Genomic DNA, 25,619 nt, shown 5'->3' with positions numbered 1-25,619 from the left:
CTTTGTCAATGGTATTGCAATCCTTGAAAATTTTTGAACGAATTGATGATAATATCCGGCTAATCCCAAGAAACTTCTTACCTCGGTGGGTGTTCTCGGTCTTTCCCAATTTGTAATTGCCTCGATCTTTGCTGGGTCCACTTTGATCCCTTCATTACTAACTATATGTCCAAAGAACTGAACCTCCTGTAACCAAAATTCACACTTCAAGAATTTAGCATATAATTTCTTTTTCCTTAAAATCTCCAAAGCTGTTCTCAAATGTTCCGCATGATCCTTTTCCGTTGTTGAATAAATCAAAATATCGTCTATAAACACAATAACGAACTTGTCCAAGTATTCCTTGAAAATTCTATTCATCAGGTCCATAAACTCTGCCAGGGCATTAGTCAATCCAAAAGACTTCACTAAAAATTCGTAATGTCCATACCTTGTTCTGAAAGATGTCTTTGGTATATCTTTTGGCTTAATCTTCAGTAGATGATATCCCGATCTTAAGTCAATTTGGGAGAAAAACTTGGCTCCTTTCAATTGGTCAAATAGATCGTCAATTATGGGTAACGGATACTTGTTCTTGATTGTAAGCTTGTTGAGCTCCCTATAGTCGATGCACAGTCTCATGCTTCCATCTTTTTTCTTGACAAATAATACCGGGGGTCCCCACGGGGATACACTGGGTCTGATTACTCCTTTCTCTAATAATTCTTGCAATTGCTTCGCTAGCTCTTTCATTTCAACAGGCGCCATTCTGTATGGGGCCTTGGATACTAGTTCTGTTCCAGGTGCTAAGTCGATTGCAAACTCAATTTCTCTGTCTGGAGGAAGTCCTGGTAACTCGTCAGGAAACACGTCTGGAAATTCATTCACTACTGGAATATCTTCAAGTTTCGCTGGCTCCTGACTCCTATCAATCACATATGCCACGAAATGCTCGCATCCTTGTCGTAATAACTTCTTGGCTTGAATCATCGTTAAGAACTTCTTTACTTATTTCTGACCCTTGAACGTTACTATTCTTTCATCTGGCGTTTTCACCATTACCTTCTTATTTCGACAATCTATCTGGGCATCGTGCTTAGATAACCAATCCATTCTTATGATAACGTCAAATTCTCCTAACTTAAATGGTATCAAATCTACACAAAACTTACTACCAGAAATCTCAATCTCATAATTTCCACAAACTTGATTAATAGATATTCGTTCTTCATTTGCCAATTCCACAGTCATTATTTCATTTAAATACTCAACTGGACAAGTTAACTTACTAACAAAATCTTGTGAAACAAACGATCGAGTTGCTCCCGAATCTATTAACACTTTGACACTTAAAGAATTCACATTAAGCGTACCTGCCACGACATCCGTATCATGGATAACATCCTTCATAGACATGTCAAAAACTCTAGCCCTTGGAGTCTCATTTATTGCTGGGGTAGATCCCCTAATCCTCAATGCATTACTGACTGGGGCTGGTGTCTTGCAATCCCTGGCTATATTTTCGGGCTTTCTATATTTAAAGCACATAAATCCAATGGCTGGAACCTTCACTGCTGGATTCCGGATAGGCTGATCCTTACTTGCTGGTTCTTTTGTTGGCTGATTTCGGCACTCCCTCGAATAGTGCCCTTTCTGATTGCACTTGAAACAAACTACATTCAACTTATTACAAACTCCCCCATGCTTCTTCCCACATACTTGAAAATCTGGAAAAGTTAATCTCAACTTATTTGGCTGATTCGCATTAACTGGACGGTTGCCCTGGCTTCCGTCGCTTGCATTTTGCCTCCTGAAATTAAAATTCCTCCCTGATTGAAACCTTCCCTTCTTAAAATTTGGAAACTTCCCTGGCCGTGACTGACCTTCATTCCCTTCAAATTTCCTTTTCTTGCTTTCTTTCTCCTTCTGTGATATCTCACTCTCTGTCTCTGCAATCATAGCCTTATGTACAACTCCTGCGTAAGTATCTAATTCAAAAATGGCTACCTTCCCTCTGATCCATGGTTTCAAACCTTGATGGAATCTTTTAGCCTTCTTCCTATCAGTATCCATATACGACGACTTATACCTTGACAATTCCTCAAACTTACTCTCATAATCTGTCACCGACATGTTTCCTTGCTTTAGTTCTAAAAACTTCAACTCCATCTGATCCTGGACAAACTGAGGAAAATACTTTTCTAAAAACAATTCCTTAAACCTTTCCCAAGTAATAATATATGTACCTTCCAATGTCTTCACCATCTCCCACCAATAGGTGGCCTCATAATTCAAATAGTAACTTGCAAACTCAACCTTCTATTCGTCCTTTACTTTTACTAAGGCAAATGCCTTCTCTATCTCCTTTAGCCAAACATTTGCTTCAATCGGTTCTAAGGAACCCTTGAATTCTGGTGGGTTTACTGCCTGAAAAGTTTTAAAAGTTACCTGGGGATTGGTCTGTCTTTGTTGTTGTTGTGCCAGGTGAACTGTTTGTTGGGCCAAGATTTGAAGAATCTGGGCTATTGCTGGGTCTATGGGTCCTGGGTTTGCATTCTGGTTTGTATCATCTTGGTTGTTATTATTGCTGTTGTTGGTTTCTTCATTCTGGGTGTTGGTACGGGTATTTCTTCTGGGAGGCATTTTCTGTAAAAGAATCAAACAACTTATTTAGCTTTTAAATCAAATTCTTTGCATAAAAGAAAGGTTTTGTAAAACAGAAACAGTTATAACTAAGTAAATTGCATGCTTCTTTACAGAATATAAACAGTTATGAAAAACAGGGTACATGGTATCACAGGGGTATAACTGGTGCAATAAATAAGGTAAAGTAAAATAGGTGCAGTAAAATAAATGACAATACTGGAAAGGAAAGGTGCTAATATATACAGATCAAAAGTTTTGGGTAGTACAAGCGTAAAGACGCTTCGAAAGTAAAAGCAAAAGGGTACAATAACCTACTCACTAGTCAGTATAGCTAGTCTATAAATACAACTCAAAAGTCTACTGATATACACTACACACTACTGTACATACTACACAAACATAACAACACTGCTCAGCATCTCTATCTTTGGATTTTTGACTCAACTCCAAGGAAACTCTGGTCCTGCCAGCCTCTCAAAGTCCTCCATCACCTCAGTAGCCCAGCCCATCAGTGCATCAGGGCCTCTGCCAGGTAGTGTAGCTCCATGTAGCCTAGCCTCAAGAACCCTCCGTGTCACATGAATCTCCTCTCGAAGCTCCCTCACACCACGATCGACATCAGTAGTCCTAATGATATGCTGTAGCTCTCTGATCTGGGCCAACAAGGAATCACACTCCAATAGAAGAGCCTCATACCGGTAGTAGGGAACTGGGGGCAATGTAGACTGGAATGTTGCACTCGCAACTGAATGCCCAGTTGAATCTGAATCAGCTGGTGGGGGTCCTCTGATAGGTGGCCTCATGCCTAGAGGTGGAATAGCCTGTAATGGTACGGGCTGCAACACAGGTGGAGGTAGTATAGCCAATACTGGTGGAACAACAGGACGTGGATCCGAAGACGGTACTCCAACTGAAGGCTCTGAGTGATCAACTGATACGGGGATAAAAGAGTCGGCCATCGCTGCTTTCTGAAATCATATCGCAATATAAGAATCTTGAACCATGACGCGAATTACACTAATACCTGTTATACCGAAGCACTCAACCTCTCGACGTTCTATCTTTCTATTCCCTAATTCTAATCCTAACCCTCTACCCATTCCCGTTAACCTAGGCTTGTGTCAGTGACTTATAACCTGTAGCTCTGATACCAAACCTGTCGCGCCCTCCAAACCCGGGTCAGATATTTGGGGTCCACACATATACACCTTATTTATAACCTGCTTATAACAATAACAAAGATAATAATAATATGCAGTGACCCTACTTATCAACTACCACGGATCGCAACAGGTTAAAGTATGCACACAAACCAACCACACTTACTTATATTACAAACCGTTCAAATCCCAACTATCCAACTAAGAACTGAGTATTAAACATTATTACAAACTTTTTACAAACTTAAATTATTCCAAAAGAAGCCTACTAGCCCAACTCGATCAACCTGAACCCCTAGCTCTCGAGCTGGACTGGGGATCCTCGGTACCAACCGGTTCCTTTTTAACTGGAAAGAATATAAACAACATCGCACAAATGAGCTAACTAGCTCAGCAAGTCACAATGACAAAACTGAGAATAATGATCATCAGGGAAATATGGATACGATATCAAGTGAATAATGGATTATGATTTAGAATTGGATATTATATTTTCATTTTAAAAACCAAGGTTAAGCTGCTGATCAGTCGCGCACTAACCCCGAGCAGAGCACACAGCACTGCTCTAACTACTGGATCCATGGCACATATTGGCCTAACTTGACTATTATATGGTCTGACCACGAATCTGGTCCACGATTTTATAAAAACAATCCAATTCTACCATAATAACAGAATAAGCAGTAATAAACAATAAACAGGATCATTAACAACATTGGATGTTCAATAATGAAAATGGTTTCAATCTGTATAAAGATCCATATGGCATTTCCAAAGCTTGGTTGTTAGTTAATGAAATAATTGGGTAACAAACGAACCAACATTTTAGGTTTCAAGGATTTGGTCTTTCAAAGCATAAGATACAATGGTTTGAATGTGTAAGCAATCTGGTTCAATGTTTAATATTTAGTTTGTATGTATTTGTGGAGTAGTACCGTAAATTTGAGGTTCGTATTTGGGTATACAACAATCAATGGTCTAGAAAGAATCAGGTTTATGGCTCAAGATCAATAACTAGAATCAAGGTTTAGGGTTCAGTGCTTCAAAGCACTCGCAATTTAAAACAACAATATCAATCAATACAATATCTCGAGAAAGGTCAGAACACTTGCCTGGTACTAGCTTATTACACTGCACTTGCTCTCAATCACCACTGTCTTACTCCTTGACTATATGTTTCCTTTTCCCACGCCTTGCCTCTTCTGCTCACATATTATAAGCATCTATCAATATTTAACTCATACAATTCTATTCGACACATACTTCTATCTACCCTTCGTTTCACCCAAATCCGCTTAACGGATTGAAAGTTATGCAATAAACAAGTAAACATCGAATATATAGACCGACAGTTAACCAACAAGTCACATATAACACATAACACGTCACACAATCAATGATATATCATTTATAAAGAAGTCTCGGGTTATAAGCTTTCGGGTACTAAAAATGATTTTTAAAATATTTTTCAAAATTAAAACGGGTCGTTGGATCAATTTTTGGAGAAACAAATAGGGTTCGGTTGGCCAATTTTGGCTTCGAAACAATTTTGTTATTGAGCCTTGAAAATAATTTAAAATAATATTTTAAAGTTCGAAACTATTTTTCAGAATTTTTAAATCATTTTTAAATAATTAAATAATTAATTAAAATCAATTAATAATTAATTAAATCAATTAATCAATTAATTTTCGAATTAATTGACTAATTAATCAATGAAAAATTAACTGAAATTAATTAACTAATTAATTCAGATTTATTTTTGAATTAAATATAAATTTTGGAATTAAAATAATAATTTTTGGAATTTTCAGAAATTAAAATCGAATTTTTTATAATTAAAATAAATAGGAAATATGATTTTTGAATATTTTTAAACAGGAATCCTAAATTTGCAAACTCCGGAAACTTCAGGGACCAAACTGCATCGTCCCCAAAAGTCCAGGTACCAAACTACAATTATACAACCCCCGTCGCCGGAAAATACAGGGGTGGCCGGAGAACACGGTTCCGGCACCATCACCTCACCACAAGCTCCAGATCACATCTACAGACAACGAGGAACTTATTCATGAAATCAAATCATTCAAATAACCCCAGACTTGGCCGGAAATTGGCCAAGAACATCGCCGGTTTCCGGCGAACTTCAGAAATTTTCAAAACACAACTCCCTTCGATTCACACATCCTCTGTTAACGAGCTATATACCAATCGATTGCAAATTTCATAAGGAACATAATCCACTATAAATCAACAGCTAATAACCCCTAAATCAAAAAGGCCCAAATTTCAATTGAAAACATTCATAAGGGTTATAAACCCTAATTTTAAAATTCGAAAATTAAACCCACTTTTGAGCATGTTATTGAACTTCAAATCTGACGTATGACATATGAAAATCATCAGGAAAACAAACTCTACAACATGCAATCATCAAATCATACCAGCAATCATCCGAACAAAAATTTATATTTTTAATAAAAAATAATTCGAAAATAAATAAATTTTCAGAAAATAAACCTTGATTTCTGCAGTGATTTAGAACACAGAATCTGATAGAATACCTCAAGACCTTTGGATTGAGTACTCGAGCTTTGAAAATAGAGATCAATAACACCTTCGTTTTGCTGTTTGATTCTTGGAAGATTATATGAATATAAGGTTTTTCTCTGGAAAATTATATAATTAACTGTCTGCAAATGATTTTGATACGAAATAAAATACGGTAAAGGCTATTTATAATTACGGAAAATTAGTATCCCGTTGGATCATTCCGGATATAAAACGGTACGTTTATTTGTAAAAACTGATCCAAACGGTGTCGATTTTTGGGACAGTTATCCAGATCAGTACAATTTGTACTGCGGTCTTGGTCTCAGCGCTTGGTTACACGTATTACGAGGTGATAATTGGGATAGTTTAATAAAAAGCTCCCGTTTATCGAAAATACGAGTTTTATTGATTTACCGAAACTAATATTGTATCGAAAATATTGCGCCGAGACCCGTGCAGGACAAACCGTACGCCGGATCGAAAAAGTCGAAACATGGAATATGCTCGGAATATTACAATTAGGTTAGGAAGGAGTTCTCGGAAGAGTTTCGGGTTCCAAAAATGTAACAACGGATGACGTCGGTTGGTTCCCGTTTTTATAAAATAGATTTTAAATACCCGGAAAAAGATTTTATAAATTTCATATGATCCTTATAAATTCATAAATCAATATAAAAATAATTTGGAAGATATGACAACTATCTATATTATATTTTGGACATATAAAAATTAAAATACTCAATTAATAATATTTTTAAATATCCAAACACATTTAACACTTAACAATTAGTTCACAGAATAGATATTGAACGCATATATTAAGCAAAAATAATTACACGATATATCCCGGATATTACATATGTGCCACCTCACTTTACCAACATGAATGCCATGCCACCTATGCCTATGAATGCTATGTCTACACAGAATATGAATGCACAGTTTGCTAATATGCCATTTGCACCTAATCCTTATTATGCTGCATTTAGTATGCCACAAATGTCATTTAGCATGCCTTACTGGAATAACATGTTCACTAATAGCATGCATTTCCCTGTTAATCATAATATGCATGATCATTCTGCTATAATGAATGGTTTCAAAGGTTCAACTCAAATGACTAAGGATGAATTTGATATCCCCAAGTCAAATAAGATCAAACCTAAGAAACGGAAAAAGAAAGCTAACAAGGCAGGACCCAAGGAAACTTGGGTACTAAAATCAACTTGATTTGATTTTGATGTGTGCAGGGAAACAGAAAGAATCTATGGTACTTGGATAGTGGTTTTTCAAGACACATGACTGGTGATTCTACCCTGCTCACAGAGTTCAAGGAGAGAGCTGGCCCTAGTATTACTTTTGGAGATGACAGCAAGGGTTATACTGTGGGATATGGCTTGATTTCAAAAGACAATGTCATCATTGAGGAAGTTGCCTTAGTGGATGGTCTCTAGCATAATTTGCTGAGTATCAGCCAGCTTTGTGATAAAGGCAATTCAGAAACCTTCAACTCAGAAGCCTGTATTATGACTAACAAGAGGAGCAACAAAGTGGTTCTCACTGGTGTAAGAAAAGGAAATGTGTACCTAGCTGACTTCAACTCATCAAATGCAGAATCTGTTACTTGTCTTCTCAGCAAAGCAAGTCAGGATGAAAGTTGATTATGGCACAAGAAGCTATCCCATTTAAACTTCAAGACCACGAATGAACTAGTAAAGAAAGAACTGGTTAGAGGCATTCCTCAAGTGGAGTTTTCTATGGATGGATTGTGTGATGCCTGTCAAAAAGGAAAGCAGATCAAAGCATTATTCAGGAAAAAGCTTGATTCAACAATTGAAGAACCTTTGCAACTGCTACACATGGATTTGTTTGGACCAGTCAATGTGTTGTCCATTTCAAGGAAAAGATTTTACCTAGTAATTGTAGATGATTTCTCAAAGTTCTCTTGGACATATTTCCTAAAGTCTAAAGATGAGGCTAGTGAAATCATCATCAATCACATAAGACAAGTCAATAATCATCCTGATTTCAAAGTGAGAAGAATCAGGAGTGACAATGGAACTGAGTTCAAGAATTCTGTCATGAAAGCATTTTGTGAAGAAAATGGAATTTTGCATGAGTTTTCAGCAGCAAGAACTCCACAACAGAATGGAGTAGTGGAAAGGAAGAACAGATCACTTATTGAAGCTGCCAGGACAATGCTTGAAGAATCTAAATTACCAACATATTTATGGGCTGAAGCTGTAAATACTGCATGCTACACTCAGAATATTTCTCTGATTAATCAAGAAAAATGCATGACTCCCTATCAATTGTTCAAGAACAAGAAGCCAACTCTAAATTTTCTTCATGTCTTTGGCTGCAAATGTTATATCTTGAGAAATCAAACTGATCAGAATGAGAAGTTTGATGCAAAAGAAGATGAAGGAATTTTTGCTGGATATGCTGTTGGTAAAGTATATAGAGTCTACAATCTAAGAACCAACATTGTTGTGGAATCAATACATGTTGTGTTTGATGATAAAAAGATTGAAGGACTGCAAGATGGAGACTACCATGAGAGCCTCAAATTTGACAATATAGAGATGGTTAGTGATGACAGTGATGATGAAAGTGATCAAGAAACAGCATCAAAGGATAATGCAGAAAAATCTACTACCAATGAAGCACAAAATTCAACATCTATCAAGTTGCATAATGCTTCATCCGTCGGGAGAAAATCTTCCTTATCCGTTGGAAGGTGACCTGCTTCATCCGTCGGTACTCAAAATTCACCATATGTCGGGTTATCAAAAGGAGCTGGAAGTAAGGATAGATCACTTACAGAAAGCTCCCATTTCTCAAATCAAAGATCCATTAACTCAGGGGGAGTTTCCAACAATCAAAACTCAATCACACATCAAGACAACAATGAGGCCTCTTCATCTAGAGCTAATCTACCTCAACAAAGAAAATGGATAAAAGATCACCCATTTCAGCTCATCATTGGTGATGTATCTTCTAGAGTTCAAACAAGGAGAGCAACTCAAGAAGAATGTTTGTACAGTAGATTTCTTTTTAAGGAAGAACCAAAGAAGGTAGAAGAAGCTTTGTTGGATCCTGATTGGATTTTAGCTATGCAGGAGGAGCTAAACCAATTTAAGAGCAATAAGGTATGGAAGCTGGTGCCCAAGCCTAGAGGAAAGAATCCAATTGACACCAAATGGGTATTCAGAAATAAGATGGATGAAAATGGCATAGTAATCAGGAACAAAGCTAGATTGGTTGCTAAGGGCTATTGTCAACAAGAAGGAATAGATTTTGATGAAACATTTGCTCCTGTTGCAAGACTTGAAGCCATCAGAATCTTCTTAGCCTATACAGCCCATGCCAATTTCAAGGTCTATCAAATGGATGTCTAAAGTGCCTTTCTGAATGGAGACTTGAAGGAGGAAGTCTATGTTAGTCAGCCTTCTGGTTTTGAAGATCCAAATTTTCCAGAATATGTCTACTATCTTTTGAAAGCACTTTATGGACTGAAGCAAGCACCTAGAGCCTGGTATGACACTTTATCAAAGTTCCTTTTGGAAAATCACTTCAAAAGAGGTACTGTAGATAAAACCTTATTCTTTAGAAATATTAATGGCTCTAGTATACTTGTTCAAATTTATGTAGATAACATTATTTTTGGCTCTACAGATGAAAAAGTTTGCAAAAAGTTTGCCAAATTGATGCAGAGTAAGTATGAAATGAGTATGATGGGAGAACTAACTTACTTTCTTGGTTTGCAAGTTAATCAAGTTAGTGATGGAATATTCATTAGTCAAACTAAATACATTTATAATCTTTTAAAGAAGTTTGATCTAATGGATTGCACATCTGCAAAAATTCCCATGGCCACTACAACTAAGCTTGAATTAAACACTACTGAAAAGTCTATGGATATTTCAAGTTAGAGGGGCATGGTTGGCTCACTTCTGTACTTAACAGCTAGTAGGCCAGATATAATGTTTGCTACATGTTTGTGTGCTAGATTTTAGGCTGATCCTAGAGAATCTCACGTAGTAGTTATTAAGAGAATTTTCAAATATCTCAAGGGAACAACAAAATTTGGCATTTGGTACCCTAGAGATTCTGGTTTTGATCTAACTGGTTATTCAGATGCAGATTATGCAGGTTGTAGAATTGATAGAAAAAGTACAACAGGAACCTGTCAATTTCTAGGAAATAAGCTTGTGTCCTGGTTCAGTAAAAAGAAAAATTCAGTTTCTACCTCTACAACTGAAGCTGAATATATTGCTGCTGGCAGTTGCTGTGCACAGATTTGGTGGATGAAAAATCAATTGCTATACTATGGTCTGCAAGTTGAGAGGATTTCTATTTTCTGTGTAACACAAGTGCAATTGCCATCACTGAAAATCCAGTACAATATTCAAGGACAAAGCACATTGACATCAAGTACCACTTCATAAGGGAACATGTAATGAATGGTACTGTGGAACTACATTTTGTTCCAAGTGAAAATCAGCTTGCAGATATTTTTACCAAGCCACTGGATGAATCCACCTTCTCAAGGTTGGTAAGTGAGTTAGGTATGCTTAATTATTCTTAAATCTTTTCAGATAATTTGCAGGTTGTTATGCAGCCAGAAATTTAATTGATTTTTCAGTCTAAGATGGAATTTTGGCTAAGTCAAAATTTATATCTCGACGGATGATCTTTATCCATCGAGTTTGATCATCCGTTAGAATATTGCTTGTAAATAAAAATCAATCATTTTTCTGGAATATTTTATAACTCGACGGATAACAGTTTATCCTCATCCACCGAATTGTCTTAATCTTAGCCGTTAATTTCCTGACCATTATCCATCGAGTATACTTACAGTTTGTAAGCATAACATGACGGATAATTGATGGAATTTTTACAGTTTATTTTTAAACGGCTATTTTAGGCAATTTTCATTGGTTACTTTATTTTACTTTATTATTTTTGAGATAGTAGAAAAACTTATTTCATTTTCATTGCTTTTCTTTTATCATTCTCAAATTATCTGCTCTAAATTCTATCTTTCTCAAAAGCAATTAGCATCTCTATCTCTACAATTTTCACTCTCTAACAATGGCACCAGTAGTGAAGATCATGTCACAAACTGGATACATCTATGAGAAGAACAACTTCACGGCTCTAGTAAACAAGGGGATTCAGCATTCAAGTGACTACCGCAAAATGATGGATTTTGTGAAGAACTGCAAACTCAGCTATGCAATGCTAGAATCACCCACCATCGTCTGTGAGGTTGTTGAAGAGATGTGGACTACTGCTTCATACAACTCGACAGATAAGACCATCACACTCACTATTAAAGGTAAGGAATCTGTATTAATAGTGATGTTATCAAAGCATGTTTCAAGATTCCTGATAATACTGTGACCTCACCGCACATAGACACTGATATAGTTAATATGCTTAATTTCATGAACTATGCTCTCTCTACTTCTAAGTTAAGTGACATTAGGAGATTGGGTCTTAGGAAGGAATGGAGTTTCATGTGTGATGTAGTGACCCAGGTCTTTTCTGGTAAAATCAGTAATTTTGATTCTGTCAATATTTCCATGCATAACATGCTTTACATGCTAGTTACAGATAAATTCTTTAATTCTAGTGATCTTGTTTTGTTTGAGTTCGGATTTAAATTAGGAGAGTTAAATAAGAGGGGCAAAAATGTTTATTATGCTAGATTTTTCATGATGTTAGCTAACCACCTCTCTGAGGAAATTGTACTTGAGAACCCAAACAACAAATTAGATTGTTGGGTTCAAGAGAGAAGAATTATTGCAGATTTGAACAGGGCAAATCATCATAGAGAAGTGCCACTCTTCTATTTCCCTGTAATGGAAGCACCTCAGGTAAGTGAGGTAAGTTCATATGTCCCTACTATTCCAACCTCACAAATTTCTTTGAATTCTAGTGTAGCAATGGCAACTGTGTCAATGACCCAACAGTTGCCTACCCAAGCTACTAAAATATCAAAAATTTCAAAATCCAAATCAAAGAAAGCCCCCTCTGGTATCTCTCAAAAGATGCCAGTTGCAAAATCTACCAAAACCAAATAGGGGAGTGTGAAGGTGGGTAAGGTAGGTGAGGGACATGGTGAACATAAAAGAAACCCTAAGAATAAGGATGGAGAGTTGAGTGGTTCCCAACCTAGCCACACTGCAGTTTCACAACAAACTGCAGTGATTAATAAGGATAAAAGCTCATTTCTAGTTGCATCCTCCCAAAAGGATGTGGCTATTGAACAAAGCTCTCAGCCAAGAGCACAGGCCAAAAGGGTAAGGGACACTAGCTCACCCTAAACTTATGCCAGAAAGAAGAAATCCAAAACCTTTGGGGATGCACAGGGTTCACACACTGTACAAACTAGTGTTAAAGACACAGTCGCTGCACATTCACAAATTCAGCTTGATGTGGCTCCAATAAATGTGGAGTCACAGCCAAAATCATTAGTTATAGTAGCACCTCAAACAACAAATTATCCCACAAACTCTCTGGATGTGGACATGATCAACACATCAATTCCTGATTCCCCTTCTTTAACTTTGTTGGGGAAGCCAAAATCTATTGCAAGTGAGCATCATCTTTTGGATGATTTGTTGGCTCGCTTGCCAATTCTTTCAGGAACTGTTTAAACATCTGTGCCCAAAATCTCATCAATCAGCATAGAGTCCACAATAATTTCAATTCCAAGTTCATTCATTTCTACTCTCTCGATGGATATTGCTCATCCGTCGAGTAGTGATTGTATCCCGACAGATAAGCTTAACAGCATTTATCCGTTGGATAGTCAAACTGCTAACCCGATGGATATTCCTCATCCGTCGGGTATCTCTGCACAACTTCAAATTTCATCTATTATCTCTAGTGCAGAAGACTTAGTGGTTGTACAGTCACTCTTAGGATTGAGGGAAGAGAGTGTTATTAGTGAAAGTCTGGGTTGTTCCCAGGAAAAAGGAGAGAAAAAGAGTGAAAATATGCAGTCCATTTCTTCAGAATTGGAAAAAGAGAGTGAGAGGAGTCCCACCTTAGATGGTTAAGGTGAGGGTGTGAGGGTGGGAAGCCAGGGTGAGACCCTGATGCAACAAAAGAGAGAACAAGAGAGAAATACAGGTACATGAGCTATAAGGATGGATGTTATTGCTAGTGAGTTAATGAATGTCCGGGATGCAGATAGGGAGGGACTATCTCAGTAATCTCAAGCTGTTATAGATTCCACCTCCCTTGATGCTGAGGCATTTACTCACCCTGTTCCAGCTTATCAACTTCTAGCTGAACTGGGCAATGATAATGCAGAAAGGATGCTCAATTTGGTGCATACCACATAGTCAATGCTAAGAGCTAAGGATGCCATCACAGCTTTGCCCTCTACAGCTGGTGATGTTGATTATGAGACAGGTGGTTCAGCAGATTTCTTTGGAGATGAAGGAGGAGATAGTGAAGAAGAGCCATTGGACATAGGGGAGAAGTAGGTTCCAGTTCAAGATCAGGCATGCCATCATGGGCATTTTCAAAATATTGTGATGAACACTACTTCAAGACAACCCTGATCCAACTCATAAATAAGACAAATTCTGCTCTTCAAACCATTACAAATGCCAACACCAAGAAGCTCCTTCAAGCACATCTTGCTTCTCTGCAACTACAACAGATTCAAGGCTTCCAACATGCTAGAGATGTCAACACCATCAAGGGTGATATTGATGAGATGAAAAAAGCTATTTCTGACAAGATGGTCTCTAAGCTTCCAGAAGCTACAATGCTTGACATCAAGAGACAACTCGGGAAAAATTCTGATCTTGCCATAAAGATAGATGCCTTAGATACAAGAATGTCAGCTATGGAAGCATCTCTAACAGCCATTCATCTTCATCAAGCTCAACAATCAGACTTGCTTCAGAAACTGGTGGCCGCACAAACCTCCTCCTCTATACTCAACTTGATGATAACAAAAAGGGGGAGAAAGGACCAAGTGAGGGGGAGAAGCTTCAAATTCAAATCAGTAAAGTAATTGTGCCTACAATTGCTTTCACCAAGCCACCAGTAACAGACAGTATTTATCTGATCAATGAAGCAGCAGCCAATTTAAGAGAAGCTGAAAAGGAGTAGTTGAAGCCAATTAACTGGGAGAATATTGATGAGGACATACAAAAGAAGTTTGGGCTAGTAAAGAAGCCAGTAAATTCAGCCATTCATCACTCTCAAGTCAAGCAGATCTCTGTGAATGAAATGAGCATGAACTATCTGGAAAGTGGACAGTCATCTTGCATCAAATCTCCAAAGGCTGAAATTATTCTGAATCCAAGGGTGAATAATCCAAAATCATCATTAAAGAACCCTTTGGATACAGTATATGAGACACCTAAGCCTGATGAGAAGAAGCTTCTGTCAAGATCAATTGCCTTCTACAAGGATCCAGTTGATTCAGCCTTAAAAAGGAGAATTGCTAAATTTTTCAGGAATGGGAAAGATATTTGTGTGGTGGCTAGACATTCTCTATTTGCTCAAGAAAAGAGAGAAGAAAAGGCAAGAGTGAAGCAGGAAAAGAAGCAAGCTATTCTAAATGCCAAAAAGGCTAGTGAAACCAACACAACAGATTCCTGCTCAGCCATCTGAAATCGTTGAATCTCAAGATCCAAAGAAGCAAGTTGAATCACAACAGAAGAAATCTAAGAGATACAAGGAATTGGCCAAAAGAACCAAAAGGAAATTTAACTTTGTTGGTAAGGAATTGGAGGATCTGTTTCCCAAGGAATCCACTCCAACTACAACTCAAGCATCAAAACCCTCTGTGATATTTGAAGACATCAAGGTGGTGGATCCTTACGGGAACATTCATGGTGAACCTATTGTGCCTAAGGATGAACCAATAGACTGGGAGAGCCTACCAATTCCTGACTTCAATCTGCCAATCCTAAACAAGCCAAAGAGAACAAAGTCAAGAGTAGTCAAGAAAGTGAAGTTGTCACCTCTCAAATCCAAATCTCTAGTAAAAGCTCAATCTAAAGTCAACAAGGGAGATTACATGTACTTGTATGACATCAAAGAATTCTCTGATCTAAATCTCTATCTAGATGAACTAGAAGAAGTGAGAGGGATTGATGCATACAGAAATCTACATGAAAGGTTAGTTTTCAAGTACAAGGGAGGAAAGAAGATTCAATGGCCACTTCACAGGATCCTTCAAGAAAGTCAAGCTGTACTGATAAAGGTTTATTCATCTTTCAAGAATAACTTTGGGTTCAATATAACTGCAAGAAGACTGTTTCTAAAGAAGATTGAAGAACTGAGGAGTATTCGAGCTAAAGATGCACTCCCAAAGACTCTAATTATTCCCTACACATGGAGAATAGTGCATCTAAGGCCCTACTGGCTGATGGAGTTCATGGATGATAGAGATAAATAAATTATGATAGTATAATTAAATACTGCAAGGTGTGGGCTGCTAGGCCCAATAAAAAGATATATGATACTCAGACCAGAAAGGTTAAGCCTGATGGACCAGATCAGGCCTGATGGAATAAAGAAGGCCCAAAAGCCCTGATTATTAATTAATTTCATAATTAATTAATAAGGGAAAAATCAGCTATTGAGAAGAGTCCCGATAAGGATATAAATCCTTATAGATTAGCCTCAAGGGGACCTAAAAGGATAAGGAATCAGTTTCCTACTATCTAGGACTCCAAAGTCCATTCTAATTATGAGACTTGCCCACCAAGTCTCCTATACCAAGTCCAATTCAAGGACTCCCAACATCTATATAAGGGGCCTCACCCCACAAATCAGAACTACGTTTTTTGGCTTGATTCTCTAATTCACAGAGATACGTAGGCATCTCATAAAGGCAGAATTAAGCTACGATACACGAGAGCAGCCATTAAAGGCCTTGAGCTCCCGAATCTTAGTAATAAATACAGCAAATAATAACCTTAGTTTTTTATCCATAACATTTGGCGCCGTCTGTGGGAAAGCACAACAACAACCATGGCGAGAACACGGAGAATAATTAGAGCTCTAGAGGAAGGAACACCATCAGAGACAACCCAGGTGATTTCGTCAACCGTGGAGGTTCCTCAACCTCAACCTCAGGGGGATGCCCAGATAGGGGCAACTCAACCTCAGCCACAAGGGACAACTCCCCCGACTATTCAAGGTACGAATCCTCAAGTTCGACAAGTACATATACCTGTGAATTCTCGACCCGTCGGGTATGAATATTCAACTATTGTTACTACTAACCCCCCTTATGGGATGCCCCTTCACCCTGAGGTTGGAGGAAGCGGATATGCTGGGCGAAGTGAAGCACGAGGGCAGTCGCCCCCCTATATATGAGGTTTGGGTCCTATCCCTGAGGATCGGGAATTTTCTGGTCCTTACACTGAGAGAGACTCTGAATCTTCGGATGATGAAGTGGCCCCGAGAAGGAGGCGTCCTGGAAAAGAGCCAATGGCCGATGGAAGGCAACGCCCCCAAAGCACCCCAGGGGCGAATCCCCAAGAAGTGCAGGAAAGGATCAGGGATCATGAAGCTGAAATCCAAAGGCTGAGGCGTGATTTGGAGGCTCACCAGGCCACCAGACCCCAGATACCTCCTAGGGGGAGAAATCCTCCTCCTGTCATAGACCTGGATGGTCCGGTACGAAGAAGGGCTGCTATCCCAAGAACTGATCCAAGCAATCTCCTTCCCCTTGGAGATCCTGATGATCCAACTCCACCCTTCATAGAAGAGATAATGAATGCCCATATCTCAAGGAAATTCAAGATGCCCACTATCAAAGCCTATGATGGCACGGGAGACCCCGCTAATCATGTTAGGACATTCTCTAATGCACTGTTGCTGCAACCCGTGAATGATGCTATAAAGTGTCGGGCCTTCCCTCAAACCCTGTCGGGTATGGCTCAAAGATGGTACAGTCGCCTGCCCCCAAATTCTATTGGATCGTTCAGAGAATTAAGTCAGGCTTTTATTAAGCAATTCATCAGTGGAAGAGTCCATGAGAAAAGTTCTGCATCTCTTATGAGTCTTGTGCAGGGAGCTAAGGAATCCTTGAGAGATTACCTAAATCGTTTCACAAAGGAGGCTTTAAAAGTCCCGGATCTTGATGATAAGGTAGCCATGATAGCACTGCAACAAGGAACTAGGGACGAGTTTTTTAAGATGTCCTTGGCCAAACGTCCCCCTGAAAGCATGTTGCAGCTCCAAGAGAGGGCAGGGAAGTATATCAAGGTTGAAGAAAGTATGAGGAAGACCGTAGTAAGTAATGAGCCCACTGGAGGCAAGAAGCGGAAAACTGATTTAGAATATATTGCAAAGGACAAATATCCTAGAACCGAACAAAACCCTGATTCAAGCCCCAAGAGGGGAGGACCTGGGCAAAAGTTCACTAAATACGCTAAGTAGAATGCTCCTAGAAGTCAGATTTTGATGGAGATTGAGAAAGACAGAGATATTCGCTGGCCTAAGCCCTTGAAGGCTGATCCTGCCAAGCTAGATAAGGGCAAGTATTGCAGGTTTCATAAAGATGTTGGCCATGACACCGATGAGTGTAGGCAATTGAAAGATGAAATTGAGTTTTTGATTCGAAAAGGAAGATTGAACAAGTATACTGGAGATGGAGGGGACAGAAATAATAATGGAAGGAAGAACTTTGAAGATCGTAGGAGGGACCAAGACGATCAGGGGCGGAATCCCCAACCTAGAGGGCCGGTTATAAATGCAATTTTTGGAGGACCGCGACGCCCTCGAGGACCTGTGATAAACACGATCTTTGGAGGTCCAACTGCTGCTGGATTGTCCAAAAATTCCAGAAAGGCATATACTAGGGAGGTTATGCATATTGTTGGAGAAGCCCCGAAGAGGGCCAGGACAGAAGTAATATTGGCTTTTGATGATTCCGACCTAGAGGGTGTGAAGTTTCCCAATGACGACCCGCTGGTCATAACACCGATAATAGGAAATAGCCCGGTTAAGAGGGTCCTTGTGGATAATGGTGCTTCTGTGGATATCTTGCTCCACGACACCTTTCTAAGAATGGGGTATAACGACTCCCAGTTGATACCAACCGACATGCCGATATATGGATTTGCTGGAGCAGAATGTCCTGTGGAAGGGATAATCAAATTACCGACCACCATATGTACGGAACCAAGGCAAGCAACGCAGATGCTGGATTTCGTGGTGGTAAAGGCTAGTTCAACTTATAATGCTATCATGGGGAGAACAGGGATACATGCCTTCAAGGCAGTCCCCTCTTCCTACCATTCAGTCATGAAGTTTCCCACCCGAAACGGGATTGGAGAAGAGAGAGGAGATCAAAAAATGGCTAGAAGCTGTTATGTGGCCTCTTTGAGTGCAGATGTAGTCGGGGGGCAGGTTCTTCCTATTGAAGATATGGATGTTCGAGAAAATGATGAGAATAGAGGAAGGTCAGCAAAAGAATTGGTTTCGGTTCCTTTAGACCCCGAGAATCCTGAGAGGATGACTTTCATTGGAGCCAGATTAGAGGAGAACCTTAGAGGGAAGTTAGTGAAATTTTTGCAAGAAAATAGTGATGTGTTTGCATGGTCAGCAGCTGATATGCCAGGCATAGACCCGGAGTTAATTACTCAAAAGCTAAATGTGGATCCAAGCCGGAAGACAGTGAAACAAAAGAAAAGAAATTTTGCCCCGGAAAGACAAGAGGCTATAAAACAGGAAGTAGAAAAGCTCTTAGAGGCTGGTTTCATTGAGGAGATTCAATTTCCGGAGTGGTTAGCAAACCCTGTAATGGTGAAGAAGGCTAATGGAAAGTGGAGGATGTGTATAGACTTCACTGATCTGAATGATGCATGCCCCAAAGACTGTTTTCCGCTGCCTAGAATTGATACTTTGATTGATGCCACTGCTGGACATGAGATGCTGAGTTTCATGGATGGATTTAGCGGATACAACCAGATCAAAATGCATAAGGATGACATTCCAAAGGTATCATTTATCACTGACTTTGGTGTTTATTGTTATCTTGTTATGGCGTTTGGTCTCAAGAATGCAGGAGCCACCTATCAAAGGTTGGTGAATAGAATTTTTAAGGATCTTATTGGTAAGACTATGGAAGTCTATGTTGATGACATGTTAGTCAAGAGTCTAGTAAAGACTGATCATATAGCCCATTTAAGGGAAGCTTTTGAGGTCCTGAGGTACCACAAGATGATGTTGAATCCTACGAAGTGTGCTTTCGGAGTAGGATCTGGAAAATTCTTGGGACTGATGGTCTCAAAGAGGGGAATTGAGGCTAACCCGGATAAAATAAAGGCGATCCTGGACATGGAACCACCAAAAACTATTAAGGATGTTCAGAAGCTTACAGGAAGGGTTGCTGCGCTAGGACGATTCATCTCCAAGTCGGGGGACAAGTGTTTGTCATTCTTCAAGTCGCTAAAGAGCATCAAAGACTTTGTATGGAGTGAAGAAAACCAGAAGGCATTTGAAGAGTTAAAGAAGTATATGGCCCAGGCCCCGTTGTTGGCCAAGCCAGTTCTGAGTGAAATTTTATTCTTGTACTTGGCTGTTTCAGAGAGCGCCTTGAGCGCGGTGTTGGTTAAGGAGGAACTGAAAGTCCAGAAACCCGTATACTATGTCAGCAAAATTTTGCATGGTGCTGAGTTGAATTATTCACCTATTGAGAAATTCACTTTAGCCTTGGTAATGGCTTCAAGAAAGCTGCGTCCTTATTTTCAAGCTCACCAGATTGAAGTGCTAACAAATCAGCCGCTGAGAAATATCATCCACAGTCCCAAGGCAAGTGGGAGACTGATTAAGTGGGCAATAGAGTTGGGAGAGTCGATCTCAAGTATAAGCCACGTACGACCATAAAAGCCCAGGCACTAGCTGACTTCGTGGTGGAATGTACCATACCCAACCAAGAAGTCGGGGGGCAGGAAGATACCATACCTCAAGACAAGGGAGTCGACAATGGGGACAGGGAGAAGGATGATAAGGAAAAAGAATATTGGGTTCTCTATTTTGATGGAGCATCAAAAACAAATTCCAGTGGAGCAGGGTTGGTTTTGCAAAGCCCTGATGGATTCTTAATTGAGTATGCTATGAAGCTAGACTTCCCAACCACAAATAATGAGGCAGAGTATGAAGCCCTGATTGCTGGCCTTGGTCTAGCTGGGACACTTAGAGTCAAAAACTTAAAGGTCCGTGGAGACTCGAAGCTGATCATATCCCAGGTAAAGGGAGAATTTGAGGAAAGGGATGATACGATGGCTAAGTATGTTCGCCTAGTAAGGGCTGTGATGACCCAATTTAATGAATGCCATGTTGAACACATTCCAAGGGAAGAAAATGCTAAAGCAGATGCGCTATCAAAGTTTGCTTCATCTGAGATTGAAGAAAGTTCAGGAAGTGTGTACTTCCGTGTTTTGAAGACACGAAGCATAGATGTTAAGCTTGTGGCTCCTATAGGCCTGGGGACATCCTGGATTGATCCCATTAAGGCTCATATTCAAACCGGTTGGTTGCCAAGCGATGCAACTGAAGCACGGAAGTTAATTGTTCGGGTACTAAGGTACTCTTTGATAGATGGGATTCTTTACAAAAGATCCTTCGTGGTTCCCTACTTGAGGTGTCTCAGGCCCGATGAGGCACGCTTGGCTCTTGAAGAAGTGCATGAAGGTATTTGTGGATAACACTTGGGGGGCAGGGCCTTGGCTCATAAGATAACTCGTTTAGGTTTTTATTGGCCAGAAATGATGGCTGATGCCAAAGAATACGTGAAGAGATGTGATCGCTGTTAGAAGCATGCACCTGTTGTTAGACAACCCCCCGAGATGCTGACCTCTATCAACTCGCCCATTCCTTTTGCTATGTGGGGAATGGATATTTTGGGGCCTTTTCCCATGGCCACAGCACAAAGGAAGTTTCTGATTGTAGCCATTGATTATTTCACCAAGTGGATTGAAGCCAAGCCCTTGGCCAAAATCACAACTAAGCAGGTTGCACAAATCCTGTGGGAAAACATTATGTGCCGATATGGAATTCCCCGTATCCTCGTCACTGACAATGGAACACAATTCAACAATGAGGAATTCAAGAAGTATTGTGAAGAAAATGAAATTGAGTTACGATTCACCTCTGTGGCTCACCCGCAAGCCAATGGGCAAGCAGAGGTAGCAAATCGGATAATCCTGGATGGACTAAAGAAAAGGATCGAGAAGTCAAGAAATAATTGGGTGGATGAAATACTTCCAATATTATGGGCCTACAGGACTACCTGTAGAGTCACGATAGGAACAACTCCCTTCATGTTGGCATATGGGGCAGAAGCAGTAGTTCCAGTAGAGATATCACATTCCTCTCCAAGGATTCAGGCTTTCAATGCAGAAGAAAATGAGGAAGGGCAGAGGTTAGCCCTGGATTTAATCGATGAAGTGCGAGATAAAGCACATGTAAAGATAGTAGAATATCAGAAAAAGGCTTCATTCTACTACAACCTAAGGGTTAAAGAGAGGTTTTTCAAACAAGGTGACCTAGTCTTGAGAAAAATAGAGGCTTCTGGTGTCGGACAGAAAGGAAAGCTTACCCCAAATTAGGAAGGGCCGTACAGAGTCAAGAGCATTCAGGGTAGAGGAACCTACAAGCTGGAGACTATGGATGGTTTTGAAGTCCCGAGAACCTGGCACGCACAAAACCTGAAGGTTTACTACGTGTAAGATAGGCGAAGTACGATTCTCACTTGTCATTGTGACAAGTAGGTTTAAAAGCACCTTGAAGCTTTGCTTGCGTAGGATTTTATATTCCAGTAGAATTTACATTGTCTAGTTATTGTTGATTAGGGTCGAACCCATGTTGTGTAAGGTTTTGGAAAACCAGACTTCATATTAAAGAGTTTGAAATTATTTCAATCTAAGGATGTTTAAAGTTCAAATGCATATTAAGATTGAAAGAGGCAAGAAAAGCAACATATGAAATATAACCCGAAGGGTAACAAGTTCTGATATGAATGAAGTTCAAAAAGAAGATATACAAAAAAAACTTAGGCCTTGGAAGGCTGAGATTCCTCGGAACCACTATCCGAAGTCTCCTCGGATGTCTCAGTCGTTCCTTCGGACGTCTCGGTCGTCCCCTCCGAAGTCCCTGTAGAGGTTCCCTCTGCGGGAGATGCTGGTTGTTGAGGCGCTGCTCTTGGAGGCTCTTCCACCCTGGCCTTCTTAGCGACAGGCTCAAGCTCCTCTTCGGAAGAATCTTCCTCCTCTCCGTCCTTGATCATATCAGCAAGCTTCTCAGTAACACCTCCAAGCTCTGGAACTCGCACAGGGCAAAGAAAGGAGGACTGCTCGAGGACCTCTGGAAAATCATCCTGGATGGCCTCCACAGCAGCGTCCCAGCCCTCTTTGTAGCTAACTGGGTGAAGAAGGGCATCATGCTCCACCATCAAGTCTTTGAATTCCTGGGTGTCCATCCAGCCATCAAAAGCTTTGTCCATCTGCGCCTTCAGAATGACATTTTCGGCCCGGGCCGTTTCCAGGTCAGAAGTGGAAGAGGCCAGTTGAGCTTCAAGGGCCTCTATTTTTTGGTTGGCCTCCTCCAACTTCTTGTTGGCATCTTCCAGGCCAACCTTCCAAGCCTTAGCTTGGTGAATTGCCCCTTCGAAATGGGCGTTAGCCTGCAAGAGAAACAACAAAAGTTTAGAAAAGAAACATGGAAAGATAAGTATCAAGGGCATAGGTAAAGGACGTACCGTCGCCAGAGCCTGGGCTCCAAATAGCTAATTCCCCTCTAAGTCCTTTTGAAGGACAAAATCTTGATAGTCCACCAGGGAGATGGAATGCTTAGACCATTCCTTGGACAGCGTCGTGCTGCCCACGATTGAGTCATTGCCCCGGATCCCCCAAGCAGGTTGAAAATAGGCCCCTGGCCTCTGCTTGGTGAGCAAAACTTGGCTGGGGCCTTCCTCGCTTGGCTCCGTTGCCTGAAGAAGGAACTCAGGGAAGCGGTCACCAAGTCGAGGGTCTTTAAAGACCTTCCCAGCCCTCTTCATCCTGGTTGTCTCCAGGTCCTTAGGCTTGGTAGCCTCCTCAATCTTCTCAGCCACTGCAACAAACGAAGTCAGTTGAAAATCAATAGAATAAAAAATGCAGGAAATAAAGGAGGTAAAGAAAGGGAACTTACTTTTCTTATGAACAGGCGAGAGGCCGCGTTCTACCAGGACGGTCTCCCGGATAAGGTCCCAAGAATGGGAAGTACCGTTGTCTTGCGTAAGGAGGTTGAAAGCTTTAGCCTCCTCCTCAGACAAAGTTATATCATTTGGGCTCCCGTCCACGGCCAGCCCAAAGGATGATCAAAACAGGGAGCCCCAATCTCCACCTTCCCAAAAAATGAACAAAAAATCTTTCTTCTACCCCAAGTTGTTGTCAAGGATGGACTTCCCATTCACGATATGGGGGATAGTGGGGCGCTGATTTATAGAAACCCAACCCGGACTTTTATCAGGGTTGTTCTTGAACTGAAAAATCTTTCTGAAGATAGCAACAGATGTGGGGACATTGTGCTTGGCGCATTGCGACAGATAGCACAGAATCAGCCTCCAAGAATTAGGGGGGAGTTGGCAAGGGCTGATGCCCACATCAGCCAGTAGCAAAGGAATGAATGGATGAAAAGGGAGTCTGATACCTGCCCTTAGAGTATCCCTATAGATGCATAGCGCGTCCTTCTTCCACTGACAGGCCCTGTCGGCCGGACCCGCAAGAACCAGCTTAAAAGGCTCCTTAATTTTGAAGCAGCTGCTCAACTTTTCCAGCTCCTTGGGATCCCGTAAAGCACTAATATGATCGTACGCGTCCAGATGCGCATCAGACGGGTACTCGTCCCCTCGAGTGTTGATCATGTCGATTAAGGAAGTATACCTCGATCGAATAGGAAATTCGTTGGACTTTCTAGCCACGTTCATCTTGGCCAAGCGAGTCATTTTTTTGTCAGCCATCTGAAAAAAGAAAGGGGCACATAAACAGGCTACCTTAAAACGGCACACAATGGAAAAATAGACACGAAAAGCAAAGGGAGGAATTTTACCTGAAGAAGCACTCCTGAAAAAGGCCTTGAGCTCCGACTTGCTGTTATTGCTCTGAGAATCTTAGCAGGAGGAGAAAGAAGAAAACTTAGAAATGAGAAGGTAAGAAGTAGTAGCCTCTCCTCAGTTCTTTATATAAGAGGAAAAGGAAGTTGAAGGGACGAAAGGCCGTTAAGGACAAAGGCCCATGGGAAAAAGCCCAGAAAAAGGAACATTCCAGAATATTCCAAGGATTTTAGAGGATTCTAAACAGATCAATATTAAGCCCAATAAGGGAGGCCCAGTAAGTTTTGAAGGAGGCCCAGTAAGTTTTGGAGAAGCCCAATAAAGGAGGCCCAGTAAGTTTTGGATAAGGCCCAATAAAAAAGGCCAGGCCCAAATCCAATTAGGATTTGGAAAATACAATACCTTAAATTAAAGCCAAATAAAAAAGGCTAGTGGAAGACCAGGATTCAAGTCGAATTCCAGGTCGTGAATCCTGCTCGAAAACTTTCGAGCAGGCACCCGAAAATAACGGATAAAAAAGACCAGGATTCAGGTCGAATTCCAGGTCATGAATCCTGCCCGAAATTTGTCGACTAGATACACGAAAACAATGGAAAAAATAGGACTGAATTGAGGTCGAAACCTCGACCAGGAATGAGGTCGAATTAGCCAAGCATCTTTCAAGAATAAGGATTAAAAACCCAGGTCGAAGTTCGACTAGGATCTTGGTCGAATTCCAGGTCGTGGATCCTAGTCGAAATCCTTCGACCAGGAAGCAAGAAAATCAAAGAATTTTCGAACAGGATTCAGGTCGAAATGTCGACTAGAATCCTAGTCGAAATCCAAGTCGATAGGTTCATGACCAGATGCTAAAAAAAGGTGGGGGAATTTTCGACCTAGATCCAGGTCAAATTTTCGACTAGGATCCTGGTCGAATTCCAGGTCCTAGATCCAGGTCGAAATTTCAACTAGGATCCTGGTCGAATTCCAGGTCCTAGATCCAGGTCGAAATTTCGACTAGGATCCTGGTCGAATTCCAGGTCCTAGATCCAGGTCGAAATTTCGACTAGGATCCTGGTCGAATTCCAGGTCGTGGATCCTAGTCGAATTCCTTCGACCAGGATGGCAAGGCTGACCCCTATTTCGACTAGGATCCAGGTCGAAAATTTGACTAGGATCCTGGTCGAAAAAGGGCTGGAAATCTGAAA

This window comes from Apium graveolens, chromosome 4, assembly GCF_009905375.1.
Source record: "Apium graveolens cultivar Ventura chromosome 4, ASM990537v1, whole genome shotgun sequence".
Lineage (NCBI taxonomy): Eukaryota > Viridiplantae > Streptophyta > Magnoliopsida > Apiales > Apiaceae > Apium > Apium graveolens.
Note: the sequence above shows the minus strand (reverse complement) of the source record.